Source organism: Vicugna pacos, chromosome 3 (genome assembly GCF_048564905.1).
Source record: "Vicugna pacos chromosome 3, VicPac4, whole genome shotgun sequence".
In the NCBI taxonomy this organism is placed as follows: Eukaryota; Metazoa; Chordata; class Mammalia; order Artiodactyla; family Camelidae; genus Vicugna; species Vicugna pacos.
In genome coordinates, this window is record NC_132989.1 from 71,726,658 (window position 1) to 71,740,141 (window position 13,484).

A 13,484-nucleotide genomic window follows, 5' to 3' on the forward strand; every position below is an offset into this window, starting at 1 on the left:
TAGAAATGCTCTCCTTTGCTGGAGACTTGTCTTTGGATGATGAGAGCCTGGATTTGCATACAGTCAGGGCAGTGTCCTGTGTCCAGGCGGACTGGCCCAGGCCGGTCGGTGCTGTGAGCCATTGGCCGACAGCAGCTAATCTGTCTCTCTGCATGTTATTAACACAGGTGAGCACAAATCCACATCAAACCTGGTTCCCTTTTTAAAGACCATATTTACAGCCCATTAGTAGTTAGGGCGAGTGAGAACAAAGCCATTGGTGGCAAGTAGGCAATCCATCACAGTAAGTAAATGGGTTTTAGCACAGCACTTATCTGGAGAGGTGCAAAGTGTTCTGTTTTGATGTCCTAACAAAAAAATGAACCAGACCAAGGAAAGCTCCTGGTCACTGTCTCTGCCTCTCTTTTTAATCTGTCTCTGCTTCCAGTCTCTCTCCCCATCCCTGTTTTCTTGCGTGTTCGGTGTCTCTTTGAATCTCTTCCTCTGTGTATCCCTGCCTCTCTGCTTTTCTGGCAGATTCCTTTCTCTCTTTACAAAATCCTTCTTCCTCAATTTAACATTACAACCTCTAATGACTCAAGTAAATTCTCCCAGAAATTAAAACAAAACAAAACCCACTGCCCCTACTTTCAGCACGCCATCCTTTATTTTGGGCACCCTGCCAGCTGCAGCCAGAGAGATAATGCACTTGGCTCTGCAGTTAGATTTTTTTCATCAGGATTCCAGTATAGTCCTGGTACTGCCTCACATCTCCTCCTCCCCCCGCTCCCCACCCCTGCTACCTGCTGTGGTTCAGTTTCTGTGGTTCATGGGCAAAATTGCAAGTCATTCAGCGGGTTAGATACTGTCCCACCTGCTCTGAGAACTTGAGTTTCCCCATAAAATGCTGATCTCTGGGGCTGACAAAAGAAGCAGCCAAAAGTGAATCTTGAGTTCTGAGCACATAATTGCTACCTGTACAGTGGAGCATATCTGGTCCCAGGAACAGAGATGCTGAGGCCCCAGGGGTACCAGACTCATTTCACACAGCCTCGAGAAGCAGCTGCCTGCGGAGGGCCCGGCAGCTGGTCGACACGCAGAGCAGCAGTGCACGCCAGTTAAGGGCGGGAAATGAAGAAGGGAACTATATCCAATCAGAGCCACAGGGGGCCACTGAAGTAGGCAGGATGTAATTATCTTTGACACCCCTCTCTGCCTCCCAACTTCAAGGAAGTTTATGAATTCTTCCTTATTAAAAAAAAATACAAAATTGTATATGTCACCATGCCAGCCAAGGCTGATTTCCAGAAACAGCTATAAAATTTGTCTCAATGGAAGGGAGGACCCCAGGAAGGAGAAACAAACACTGTGAACCACATTTCTGAAGGCCCCGCTCCAGGCAGACAAAACAAAGCAAGACTCTAGGGTCCTACAAAAAATTCTGGATCATTTTATTTCCCATAAATACATATTTTATGTTACAGCAGTCATGGTATACCAGAAGAAGGGTATATATAAATTTTCACCATTCTAGTAAAGCAGCAGGTTTTATGTTGGCTCGGGGGCTTCCCTACTAATAAAGGACTACATGAGGGGTCCATTAAAAGTGACTCAAATCAGGAAGGTGATGTCTGCATTTTTGATGACATTTCTTAACCCTGAGTTTCTGATTGGACAATTTCTGTACCCATTTTTCCTTTTAGCTTAAAAAAAATCATTCAGTATAGCCTAAATGCAGAAAAGTACATAAAATACAAAGGCACCGTATAACAAGGAATGAACACTAGTCACCTCGATCTATTTCAAGGAATGGAGCCTCGTCTGTAACCCAAAAGCCCTCCTGTTACTTCTCCCTGACAACCTCTCTTCTCCCAGAGGAGAGCAGTCTGCTCTGGCTTTTATGGTGACCACAGCTGTCCTTTTCTTTAGGGTTTGACCACCTATATCTCCCTAAACACTCTGGTTTGAGTTTGCCTGCTTTGGAACTTTATGTAAAGAAAATCATAGAATATATATCATTTTGCGTCTTCGCCTCTTTTACTCTACATTGTTTATAAGCCTCGTTAATGTTAAGCACATCTCTAGTCGGTTGCAGGATGCCATTGTATGAGTACACCACAGTTTCCCCACTCAGTTTACTTACCCCGCGCTATGAACATTTGTGTTTGTTTCCTGGAGCACAGGTTTCTCTAGGGTTTCTCTCTAGAAGTGAGTTATGGGTTAATAATTATATTTAACCTTGAAGTCCTAAAGGATCAGAGGAATTTGTAAGTTACCTGTGAGAGACTTCAGGCAGAGGGAACAGAGTGAGCAAAAGCACGGAAGTGTGAAACCACATGATGTGTGGAGGAATCACAGTCCCGTATTATTGGAGTGTAGCACTTGGATAACTCTGAATGGGGTTCACAATAAGAATAGGACGGTAAGTGTTCCAGTGCACATTTATACCAGAGGGTGAGGGACACTTTCCATCACTTTCAGAGCGCTGACCATGGAGTCCAATTACAGTGGGACCATGCAGTCAGACCCAGTTGTTTTGAGACCAAGATCAATCCTGGGCAGTCTTGTTTGGTAGGGATTATCTAAATGTTAAATGTTAAATGGGACTCATCTTGTAATCAGGTCTGATCTACATGGTGCCTAGAATACCATGTTTGAGGACTGTGAGGCTATGGCTATTGTCAGCAAGAAAGCCTTGATTGACGGTGTGGAGCCCATGTGCCAAAGATTTGCTGACTTCCATCTAAGTGCCTCTCGGTGCGGTGGTTCAGACACCGAGGAGGAGCCCTCCAGAATCCAGCTCACGCTGTTGCGCGTGGTGTTGACTTTATTACATGTACAATGTTGCTCTGATCACCAGAGTTGCTGTTATAAACTGCATCAGCCATCTGCGTGCCTGGGAAAATCAGCTACTGGGGCAAACAAAATTTAAGCTCCCTTGGCTGTCACATGACAGGAGGAAGAGGTACTGAATGTCAAAGTCTTCTTTAAGGAATGATAAAAACACGAGCTTCATGTGCTATCATGAGAGCAACCATATTTACTACGGATGAAAACAAACAACAATTTATATGTTGAGTCTCTCTCTCCTTAACCAAAATGATGTCAAGATTCTGTCCCACAAGCTGAAACAGTACAATGTATTTATAGTAGGCTGGTTTGAGTCACTCCTCTGAGAGTGTCAGTTTCCTGGCATTAAGAGAAAGTCCTCTGTGTTAGAACAAGGCTTTGCCTCGGGCAGCCTGGGTTATGGGACACGTATATATCAAGTTAAGTGACCAGGAAGAAACAGGTCTATGTGCTAAGTTAATATTATCAATGGGTTATTTGTGCACCTGTGGAAGAACAAAGGTGAGTTTCCTTTTTAAACTGCCATCCTTTGACTGTTGCCGAGCAGTGGCAGCCAGACCACATGGACAGATCACAGTCATGTGAAGCAGTACATAGCAAACCTCAAGAATCTTTGACTTAATAAACAGAGACCAGAAACTAGACATTTCCAATGCTGTGTGTGCACATCGAAAAGTAGCTTCTGTCTGTCTGTGGTGGGAAAAAAGACCATAAGGCATTTAACAGATCTGGAGTTCGTAAATCCCAGTAGAATCCATTCTTCCTTGTGTGAACTTGAATGGGTTTTTTTGTTATCCTGGAGTCTCAGTTCTCTTATCTATAAAATGAGGAAAATACTTCACAGCATTGTTCAGTGGGATCTAATCAAGTGAGCTTGTGTATGTGAACGTAGACTTTATTTTTTAATTGAAATATACTATCAGTTTACAAGGTTGTGTCAATTTCTGGCGTACAGCATAATGTTTCGGTCATACACAGACACACATATATTCATTTTCATATTCTTTTTCATTATAGGCTGCTACAAGATACTGAATATATTTCTCTGTGCTGTACAGAAGAAACTTGTTGTTTATCACTTTCATGTATAATAGTATCTGCAAATCTCAAACTCTCAATTTATCCCTTCCCACCCCCTTGCCCCCCTGGTGACCATAAGTTTATTTTCTATGTCTGTGTGAGTCTGTTTCTGTTTTGTAAATAAGTTCATTTGTGTGAAAGCAGTCTTCAAATGGTGCAGCCCTCTACAAAGATTAGGTATTTTTATTATTATCCCTTCATAAAGATGTTGCCAGGTTCAAAAGAGATCATGTGTGAGAAATTGCTTGGAAAAGTACTCGGAAAAGTCTGAAAAAGCACAACTGTAAAGTGGTGGTTGAAGGAAGCGTCAGAGCTTTATTTTAGCTTTGGGCGGCTGGAGGAGGGAGAAGTCCATGGCAGAGGGTGTAAGGGCATTATGGAAATAGAGAGTTTAGAGCGTTTTAAAAACAGGCACATGGTCAAGTCAATAAAAATAGAAGGCGAACCCTGGAATTTTCCAGAACAGAGGCATCCATGCCAGTGGAGCTGTGAACAGGAAGGCATGGTTCAGCCACTGAGTCCATGTGGCGTCGTATACTTAACAGGCATTTTTGATGACAAGACAGAGAGACTGACTCAGTTTCCAGTGAAAACTGGCGAAGCGCTGACAGGTAGACGTAGGCAGGAATCTGCACCCTGCCTCATGGGAGATGACAAAGAGCCAAGCCTGGAGGAGAGCGGGATGCACAGCAGGAGCTGGGAGTTATCGAGATCAAAAGCAATTCTAGGAACTGGGTTATCTTGTTGCCCTAGAGCCACAGGGGGTTTCTAATTTTCTGCTGTGCAGCCCGCTGCACAAGCAGGTGGCTCACCCTCTCCTCCTCCATCGCTCGCTCTCTGTTCGCTGGGATTCCGGGCTTCTCTGAGCTCTGGCTGCTCACGGGTTCTCTTGCCCGTGGCTCCTGCTCTAGGTTTCTGCTGAGTGTCTCTCAGCTTCTGTTTCCTTCCCACCTTCCAACTCACCAACCTCTCTCTCCGACTCTCATTTAGACTCTTTGGGAGAGAGAATCCAAGTGGTTCTGTTAGAGCAGGCAGAGAGCTAGATATGAGCTGAGAAAGGGGGACACAGGAACTGGGCAGAAAGGAGGGGCACTAGTCAAATGCAGGAAACCCTACATCGTGTAAACAACAGGGGTCCCTGTGAAAGAAAAGCAGGAACCCCTGTATGCTTAGCATGCATGAGGTCCTGTGTTCAATTCCCAGTACCTCTATTTAAAAAATAAATAGGAAGTTAAAAAAATAACATAAAAGCCAAAAAACTTGAGTGAAAGGAAAACTCGAATCCAGTGGAACCAAAGGGAGAGCCTTTGGAAAAGGACTTTTAATGTAGGTCACCTGGAAGGTGTGTGCCCTTAGGAGGCGGGCACAACAACGCTCTCAAGAAGAGAGTGGGGTGGGATGGAATGCGGTGGGGTGGGGAAGAGTCTGTGCGCCCAGAAATCCACCCATATGGCAGACGGGCCATATGCAAACACCTAAAACAAATGGCTGTCAAGGGGCCGCCTCCAGCTTACATGCCGTCGCTCAATTTGTTGGCTTGCTGGTCTTACTCAAGAAAAGACTGTTCGCACTCCCCTGCCACAGACCACTGCTGAATGACCAGATGGGAAACGGTCTACCAGCTGACCCGACTGCCAGGCGGCCCGTGAGCGGTCCAGACAGCGCGGGCTTTGTAGCAAAGGAATTAGTGTTACTCTTTCTCCCCACCCCACGAAGAAGCAGAGAGGCCTTCACCCTTGACCTTGGCGTGCCCTTGCTGCTTTCTTCCCGTCGGTGACACCTAGGCTTGGCCTTATTTATCTTGGGTCTTCTCGTGAATATTTGCTGAACTTTAATTTATACTGAACCCAATGCAGAAGACGGAGGCTTTCCAAGTTTCAGACCTCCCGAGAAAGGTGTGAGTGTGCATGTGTTCAAGAGAAGCTCTCAGCTTGTCTCATGGCTGAAACTCCTCCTGAGATCCCTGGGCTCAATCTGAGGAGTAAAGCAGAGTGGTGAGCCCCTGTCGGATGGGTTTTATCAAAATGTGATCAAACAGGGTCATGACAAATGGTGGCCCGAGTTCGTTACGGTTCCGTGAGGGGCTCTGTACAGGTAAACCAGGCTGTAACTCACCTGCCTTGTGACAGTTTTTATTACTCCCTTTTAGTATCGTTCTGAGGAGTGAGGGGAATTGCCCTAGACGACAGATGCGGGGACTTTTTTTTCTCCCCCCGTCCTGTGGACAGGCCTGGGGCTCCAGCCTGGTGACTCACTGTTGTGGTATTATATGCCTCAAGATTAAGTGTGTGCTGTGGGAAGTGTGGGGCAGGATTTATCAGCAAGAGTTCCTCCTTTGAAGTATCAGGGCAGGCAGGCTACTTTACCGATGGTTCCTGGAACCTGGCCAAGCCCCAATATGCTGTGAAAATAGCCCGTCTTACGTTTTCTTGGCACATGAACACATTTGCACTTGATTCTCAGACCTCCACGGCTTTCTGATGTTTTTGAGGCGAATATTCTTGGGAATCAGGGCCCCGGGCCAAAGTGTAACCCTGCCTGGGTCCCCTTCACATGCCCCATCCAAACATGGTTTTGATGGCTCCAGACATCGATGGTAACACAGCCTTGAATGAGAATAGTCATGAGTTCTGACACGCAGGCTGGTTCTGAGTTGCTTTTAAGCATTCGTGTATAAATTTCTCTAACCTGCATTTCCAGCTGCCCCTCCCCCAGTAACAAAATGTCAGTGCTTAAGGCTTTTTATGGCAGCAGTGCCTCCCACAACAACGCGGCTTTGCCTTTCCAGCTTGAAACTAATGTAATATGTGTGTGGAGAAAACCTTGGTGATGCCATTAAAACTCTATTATGTTAATTTAAAAAAATCTGTCTTTCTCTAGTGAAAAATCCAGCATCGATTGGCCTGGGCCTCCCTCCTCCCACCTCTACGCATCATTTGCTTATTAATTTTGAGAACCAAGGACACAAAATGCTAATGATGTTAGATTCCTGGACGCCCTTTCAGAGGTTAGCGTATCAGCCACACTTCCTGCTATTCCTGACACATCACCCGGCTATGTGTCAGGAATAGCTTCCTTGTTAAATGCAGATTTCCCAATAGACTCCCCATTCCAGGCTTCCCTCTAGCCTGGGAACAAGATTTTATCCTTCCTGATTTCAGACTTGCCAACCTGTGCTGGGGAACCAGCGTGTAACCTGCTTGAGCATCTCTGTTTGTCTCAGCTTCCTGAGCGGGCAGACCCTTCACTAAAGGGAACTTGATATGGCGGTGCTTGAGCCTCGGAGACCGCTCGGAAGCCGTCAGGGCCGTGTCCCTTGACCTCCTACTTGAAAACATAACTGAGTGTGGTTGCAGCTTGGGTCCCGTTAGGTGTTGAATTGTGTCTCCTCGTCTGTTCGTATGTTCAAGTCTCAACCCCCAGAACCTCAGAATGTGGCCTGACTGGAGATGGGGGTGTTTGCAGAAGTAGTCAAGTTAAAATGAGGGCATTAGGGTGGACCCTAATCCAACATGGCTGGTGTCTTGGTGAAAAGGGGAAATTTGGAGACAGACCCACACACAGGGAGAATGCCACACGAACACAAAATGACCATCTGCAAGTCAAGGAGAGGGGCTTGAACCAGCCCCTTCACTCACAACCCTCAGAAGGATCCAATCCTGCCATCACCTTGATTTTGGACGTCCAGCCGCCAGAACTGAGGCGATCAATTTCTTGTTTTTTAAGGCGCTCAGACTGGTGTTTCATTACAGCACCTTTAGCAAACTAAGACAGGGACACTGGGTAGCAGACTCTGAGGCAGAGAGGAACACGAAGGGAGTTTGTAAGGGAGCACTTGCGGGTAAACGCGCGTGGAGGGGAAGAGAGAGCAGCATCCTGGGACGAGGGGGACACTGAGCTGTGATGGAGCGCCGGCGACGGCCTCGGCTGACTCCACGGGACGCTCTCGGTCGGGGTGGCCTTGTGTAGTTGGAATGTGGGTCTGAGCCTCCGTGCAACCCTGTGGATCCACCATTGGCTGTGTGCTGCCTCTGGAAGGAGGAATGGCCCTGGGTGAGGCAGCTTTCTTCGGCCAAGGCAATTTCTGAAGAGGGCTGAGAGTTGGGGACCATCTTCTGGGAGCAAGCCCAGAGCTGGGGGCATCGTCATCCCTTAGAGGGGATCCGAGTGGCACGTCACAGCGTCTACCATGAATACAAGCTGAAGGCTGGCTTGCCCCATTTCGGGGTTTTCAAAGTGGAGTTGAGCTTTGTAAGGTGTGGGGCTCCATCCAATCCTCCTTTCCTCCCTTACTTTATCGGCAAGGCTGCCTGTGGCTCCCCTGCCCTTTGTGCCTGCTTGGGGAGAGCAGTGGGTTGTGGCGGGTGTATCAGTATCTAGAAAGGAGGACAGAAGCTACTCTGGATGCTTCGAATAAAGGGGATTAATAGAGAAGAAAGGTTCCCAAGGTGCTGGAAGGGCTGGGGGCCCACAGGGAGAGGGAGATGGTCCCCTGAGATCAGGAGGAGGGTTTGGACCCGGGTGTTGGAATCCATAAGCTCACAGTCTCTGCTGGGCTGCTGAAGGGCTGCTCCCCCTGGACAGGAACCCAGGATGCCACACTCTGACGCTGGTGCAGCTGTAACAGGGAAGAACAGATCGGACTCCAGATTAGATCTGCTCCTTTGTCTCTAACCCTGTGCTCTGCTTCCTACGCTTAGCCGTGCTGGTTCTGCACCTTTTGTAAAAGAATGTTGCCCATAGCCTGAAGTACACAGGAGAGCCCATTCCTAGGCTCTGACCCTTAAGGGTATTAACACTTTCCCATTCATATAAAGATAAAAAGTTTCAGAATAGAAAATAACATATGTCTTGTTGGAGGTTTACAGGGATGCCATGACCTGACCCAGGGGACAGCTACAGAAACCAAGGAATGCAACAGCAAGAAGTGTGCAACAACCAACCACACCCCCTCCCCTTTTTAGTATAAAAGGAGCCTGAATTCTGACTCTGGAAAGATGGTTCTCCAGGACACTAGTCTGCCATGTTCTTGGTCCACCGGCTTTCCAAATAAAGTCGTTACCCTTTGCCCCAACACCTCGTCTCCTGATTTATTGGCTTATCAGGCAGTGAGCAATCAAGTTGGACTCGGTAGCAAAACCAGGGCTGACACTGGTACAGCTCAGGGTCACCTCAGGGTCCACTGGAGCTCCTAGTTGCTGGTCCCAGTACTGCTGCTATTGGTGGCACCACTAATAGCAGACAAAGCCTGCTTCTTCCTCCTATTTTCCAGTCTCCCTTCTGGCTAGGGGACCGGCTCCATCCCCCACAGTACAGAGGAGAGCGTGGAAGAAAGGGCAGGGATCTGGGACAGCAGACAATAGGCCATTTTCCCCTCAGACTAGCCCCCGCTGTGTCCCTAGTCCATGGTCAGTCCTAAGAGGGAGGACCAGGGGTCAGGAATGGAGCATCACAAAGCCACAGCCAGGAAGGCCCTCCACCAGGCTGAGGAGGGGCCCATCTAAGGAGCAGTGCACCGCTCTAGAGTTTGCTGGATCTTCCACTGCCCCCTGCTTCCTGCCCCACATCCTCTACCGCCTCCAAGGAGAACAGAGCTTTCCCAAATGGTCTCCTGCCAAGGCCAACTTGGTGACATGGAACTTTGCTTCCAGAGGAGATATGACTGCGATCTTGTTGTAGAAACCAGGTTTGCTGGCTCTCGGCCGGGACTCTCCTGACCACATACCAGCACAGCTGCTGCCCTGCCTCACATTACCTTTCCGTCCAGTTCCCGACAGGACTGCTGGGCCACCACGATGGCCCAGTGGACGTGACCACAAAAGGGACAGCTAGATCCACGGGACTGCTCAGTCACTTCTGTCAAACAACCGGTCAAGCTGATGTCTCAGATGAATTTCTGGTTATTTGATCACACGGACCAAATAAATGCTCTTTGGACACATTGATTCCTCTGACACATTAATAAAATAATAATATATCCTCATGAGTAAAATTTCTTGTGTTTACTACCTATTAACTTTTCAAAATAACTTTATAGCATTGTCCTCATCCTTCTGGCAGCCACGTGACCCATCCTAGGCTGTCCTCCTTCATCCATTCATTTGTTTTTCCCTCAAATGTTTACTGGGTGCCAACCAGGGATAAGTGTTAGTGATGTATGTAGAGTGGCGGGAATACCAAGAAACAAAAGAAATAGCCCTGCTAAGAAGGAGTTTATCCCTACTAAGACAAAGTTTACTCTTACAAATAAAGTAACTGAACGGCAGAAAGAAATCTACCAAGCCTTCAGATATGCAAACCCAGGCCATTTCAATCAACAATCCCCTTCTTATGAAATATGGAGGTGACACATTCAGTGGCATTCAACTCTAAGATTCAAGTTGATGTCTTATTATTGCGAATGTCACCTGACTATAGATTGAGATGTGTTTGGTGTCAGGTCACTTGGAAGCATTTCCATTGTCCTCAAGGGAGGTGACTGAGCAGGCTTGGTGTCTCCCACATGGCTCAGCTTTGTAGTTACAAAATAAGCAGTAGATTGTATTCCTTCTGCCTAAGCATGCGGTTGGTATAATTTTTCCACAGCCAGCTGAGTCCAACAGCCTGTGCGTGGTGGTTCAACACGGGCAAGGACAAGGTGGTATGTGATCAAAGTTGTCATAAAAGACATCTGGGACTTCGCTAGGCACTGCTACTGGCGCCAGATAATCAGATTACGTGGCAAACTCGAAAGTGCTGCCAAAATTTACAGACCAAATTCTTCTCACCTTGGGTCTTACCCACCCCACCCACCAGACCCCGTATTACTCTTCAATTTGAGATTTTGTGAGAATCGCATCAAACCAAGATTGCAGTTAAGTAACTTGTAACTACCATCTAACGTATTACTCTAGCCACCTAGCAATTTATTTTAGAATATTTCCCCAAATCATGCTTGTTATCTCAAGCAGCGAGCTGAATCCATTGCTTTCTCTTTTGAGCTGTCACTTTGCTCAACAGAAGCATGTGTGTTACCATGGTTTCCTTAGTGAAGCATCTGTTACAAAGGGGAGAGGCTGGTTGGAGCAGGCAAAGGATGACAAGGCAAAGGGGACCATGGAGGGCACCTCCAGATTCTACTGCTTTGTACTTGGAATGATCTTCTACCTGTGAGAGGTTGCCCCCAGGGGATAAAAGCTTCATTTGGCTCCCTTCAAAATTGTGACGGGTGTTCTATGCACCCGGCCTGTTCCCATTTTAACTCTTAGAAAACACAGCTCATTTTTTTTTTCCTGATACATCTGGCTTGTTGCCCTGAGAGGACAAAAAAGGGAAGGCAGTTTGTGGTGCTGCAGCTGTATATGGGCTTAATTTGAAACCACGAGTTTCATTAGCCTTGATATTCTAATTACATCTCTGCGTTTCACCCTGCAACACTATTGCTCCAACAAGTTGGCTCAGAAAATAATTGTCTTGTTCTTGCATAGAGACTGCACAAAACAAAGGGCTATTGTGCCAGGGCTGGAAGGAGTGTTTTTTCGATTGTTTCTCATTTCTCTCTGTGTTTTCAGTAGAAACCAAGCCCAAATATTCGGGAAGGCCTCCAAGGGATTGGGGGGCCATCGAGGACGGCCCTGCCAGGGTGTGGGCTTACCTGACAGGTTCCCGACTAGTCATCGCTCGGCCAGGATTTCAGGAAGGTGTTTACTAAGGTTCCCTTAGGCTGCTAGAGAATCTAGTGTCTGTTTCTCAGGGATTCTCTCCCCAGCGGAGGTATCTCAGTGTGGCCACAAACTCCACAGAGTGGGAGAGCCACCAGGAGATCTGATTCACATTGTATGTCAGAGTGACTGGGCAACAATGCAATAGTTTACATTAGCAAGCTGATGGGATTTTACAGGACAGTTAATCCCTGGGCTGCTAGGGAACCTCCATTAGTCCCACTTGGAAATGAGGAGAATATGATATGAAAAAGGGAAGTAAAATTCTTGGAATCTTCCCATTCATGATTCCGTGTTGATAGAAATTTCCAGAATGATTGATTATCCTAGCCTACGTCGGTCATTTCTCAAAATTGAAAAGAGAAATCCTGGGGAAGTATGTGGCAGTAAGGGACAACTGAGGGGGCTCACTGTCTCTGGGGAGACGCCTGTCTCTCCAGGAGGGTGAGCATGGGGCCCCGCTTCCCACGGCCACCAGGCATGCTCTTCTGAGACTTAAGGGTTCTGTCATCTGTTCAGCTTTGAACTTAGTGATGTTGCAAAAGCAAGAGACATGGAAGACTAGGTTCCTAATCTATAAAAAAAATCTACAGTCTAGTTGGAGAGATAAGGTTCATATGAATGAATGAATGAAGGAACAAAGCCAGATAGTAGGTAAACCTGTGCTAAGTGTTCAGTGGTCAGAGTTTCTTCTCTTGCCCTCAGAACAGAGAAAGCACAGAGAACGCGAAGCCTCAGAGTAACCAGGCAAGGCTTCTTGAAGGAGAGAATTTATCTATCTGTCTACCTACCTACCTACCTAGCTAATTGAAACAGAGCTGATTTACAATGCTGTGCTAGTTTCTGGCTGTATAACCATAAGTGGAATTGTTGCATCATGTGGTAATTCTATATTCAGCTTTTGAGGAATTGCCCTACTAGTCTCCATGGCAGCTGCACCATTTACATTCCCTCCAACAGCACACCAGGGTTTCAGTTTCTCCACATCCTTGCTAACAATTTGTTTGTTTGTATCTGTTTGTTTTCAATAGTAGCCATCCTAGCGGGTAGGAAGTGGCCCACGGTTGTAATACTGAGGATGTGCAATTTTGACTAGCTGTAATTCTGTCTCTTTCTCTGCCATTTAAGAAAGCAATATAATCTTTAATGAAAAAGAATATGAAAACAAATATACGTGTATGTGTGTGTGTCTGTATATATATATATATGTATGTCTGGGACATTATGTTGTACACCAGAAATCAACACGTTGTAACTGACTATACTTCAATTAAAAAAAAAAAAGCATATTGGACAACAGGGGCCCATGAGTGACTCTGAAAGGGGGAGAATGCTGAGTTGGTTCTACCTTGCCTTTTGTAAAGAGAATACCCACATCTTGTTATTCTCCCCTGAGTAACAACTTAATTGTGACGCTCCTTGCAAATTACTGAGTCATAGGAGTCATTTGAATTGAGCTTTCAATTCAAAATGGATTCTCCTTACACACCCAGTGAAAACCACACACTGTCCCCTGGGTGGGCGCTGCAAAAAGGAGAGAGAAAAGCAAAAGGATGTCAGGAAGCCCATCGGAGCCCAAGATTCTGTATCCCCACAAGTGGGTTAACCAGTGACACTTACTAGAAACACTGTCCCTCTTCATCTGCAGAAATGCTGAAGCCTAAGGTTTGGAACCCAAGCCAGAGCCTCTGTCATCCCCCTCTTATGTAGATGTTTAGTGACTGTAGTTTTGAGAGTGGTTCCTACTGTCCAACCTGGTCATTCAGTGGCATCTAGAGAGGAAAAGTCATAGCAATGAAGATTTTAAAATTTTTTCTGAGATTTTATTTACTCAAACAGGTTTGGTTCTTTTTAAGGAAAATTTGTGGGTTTTTT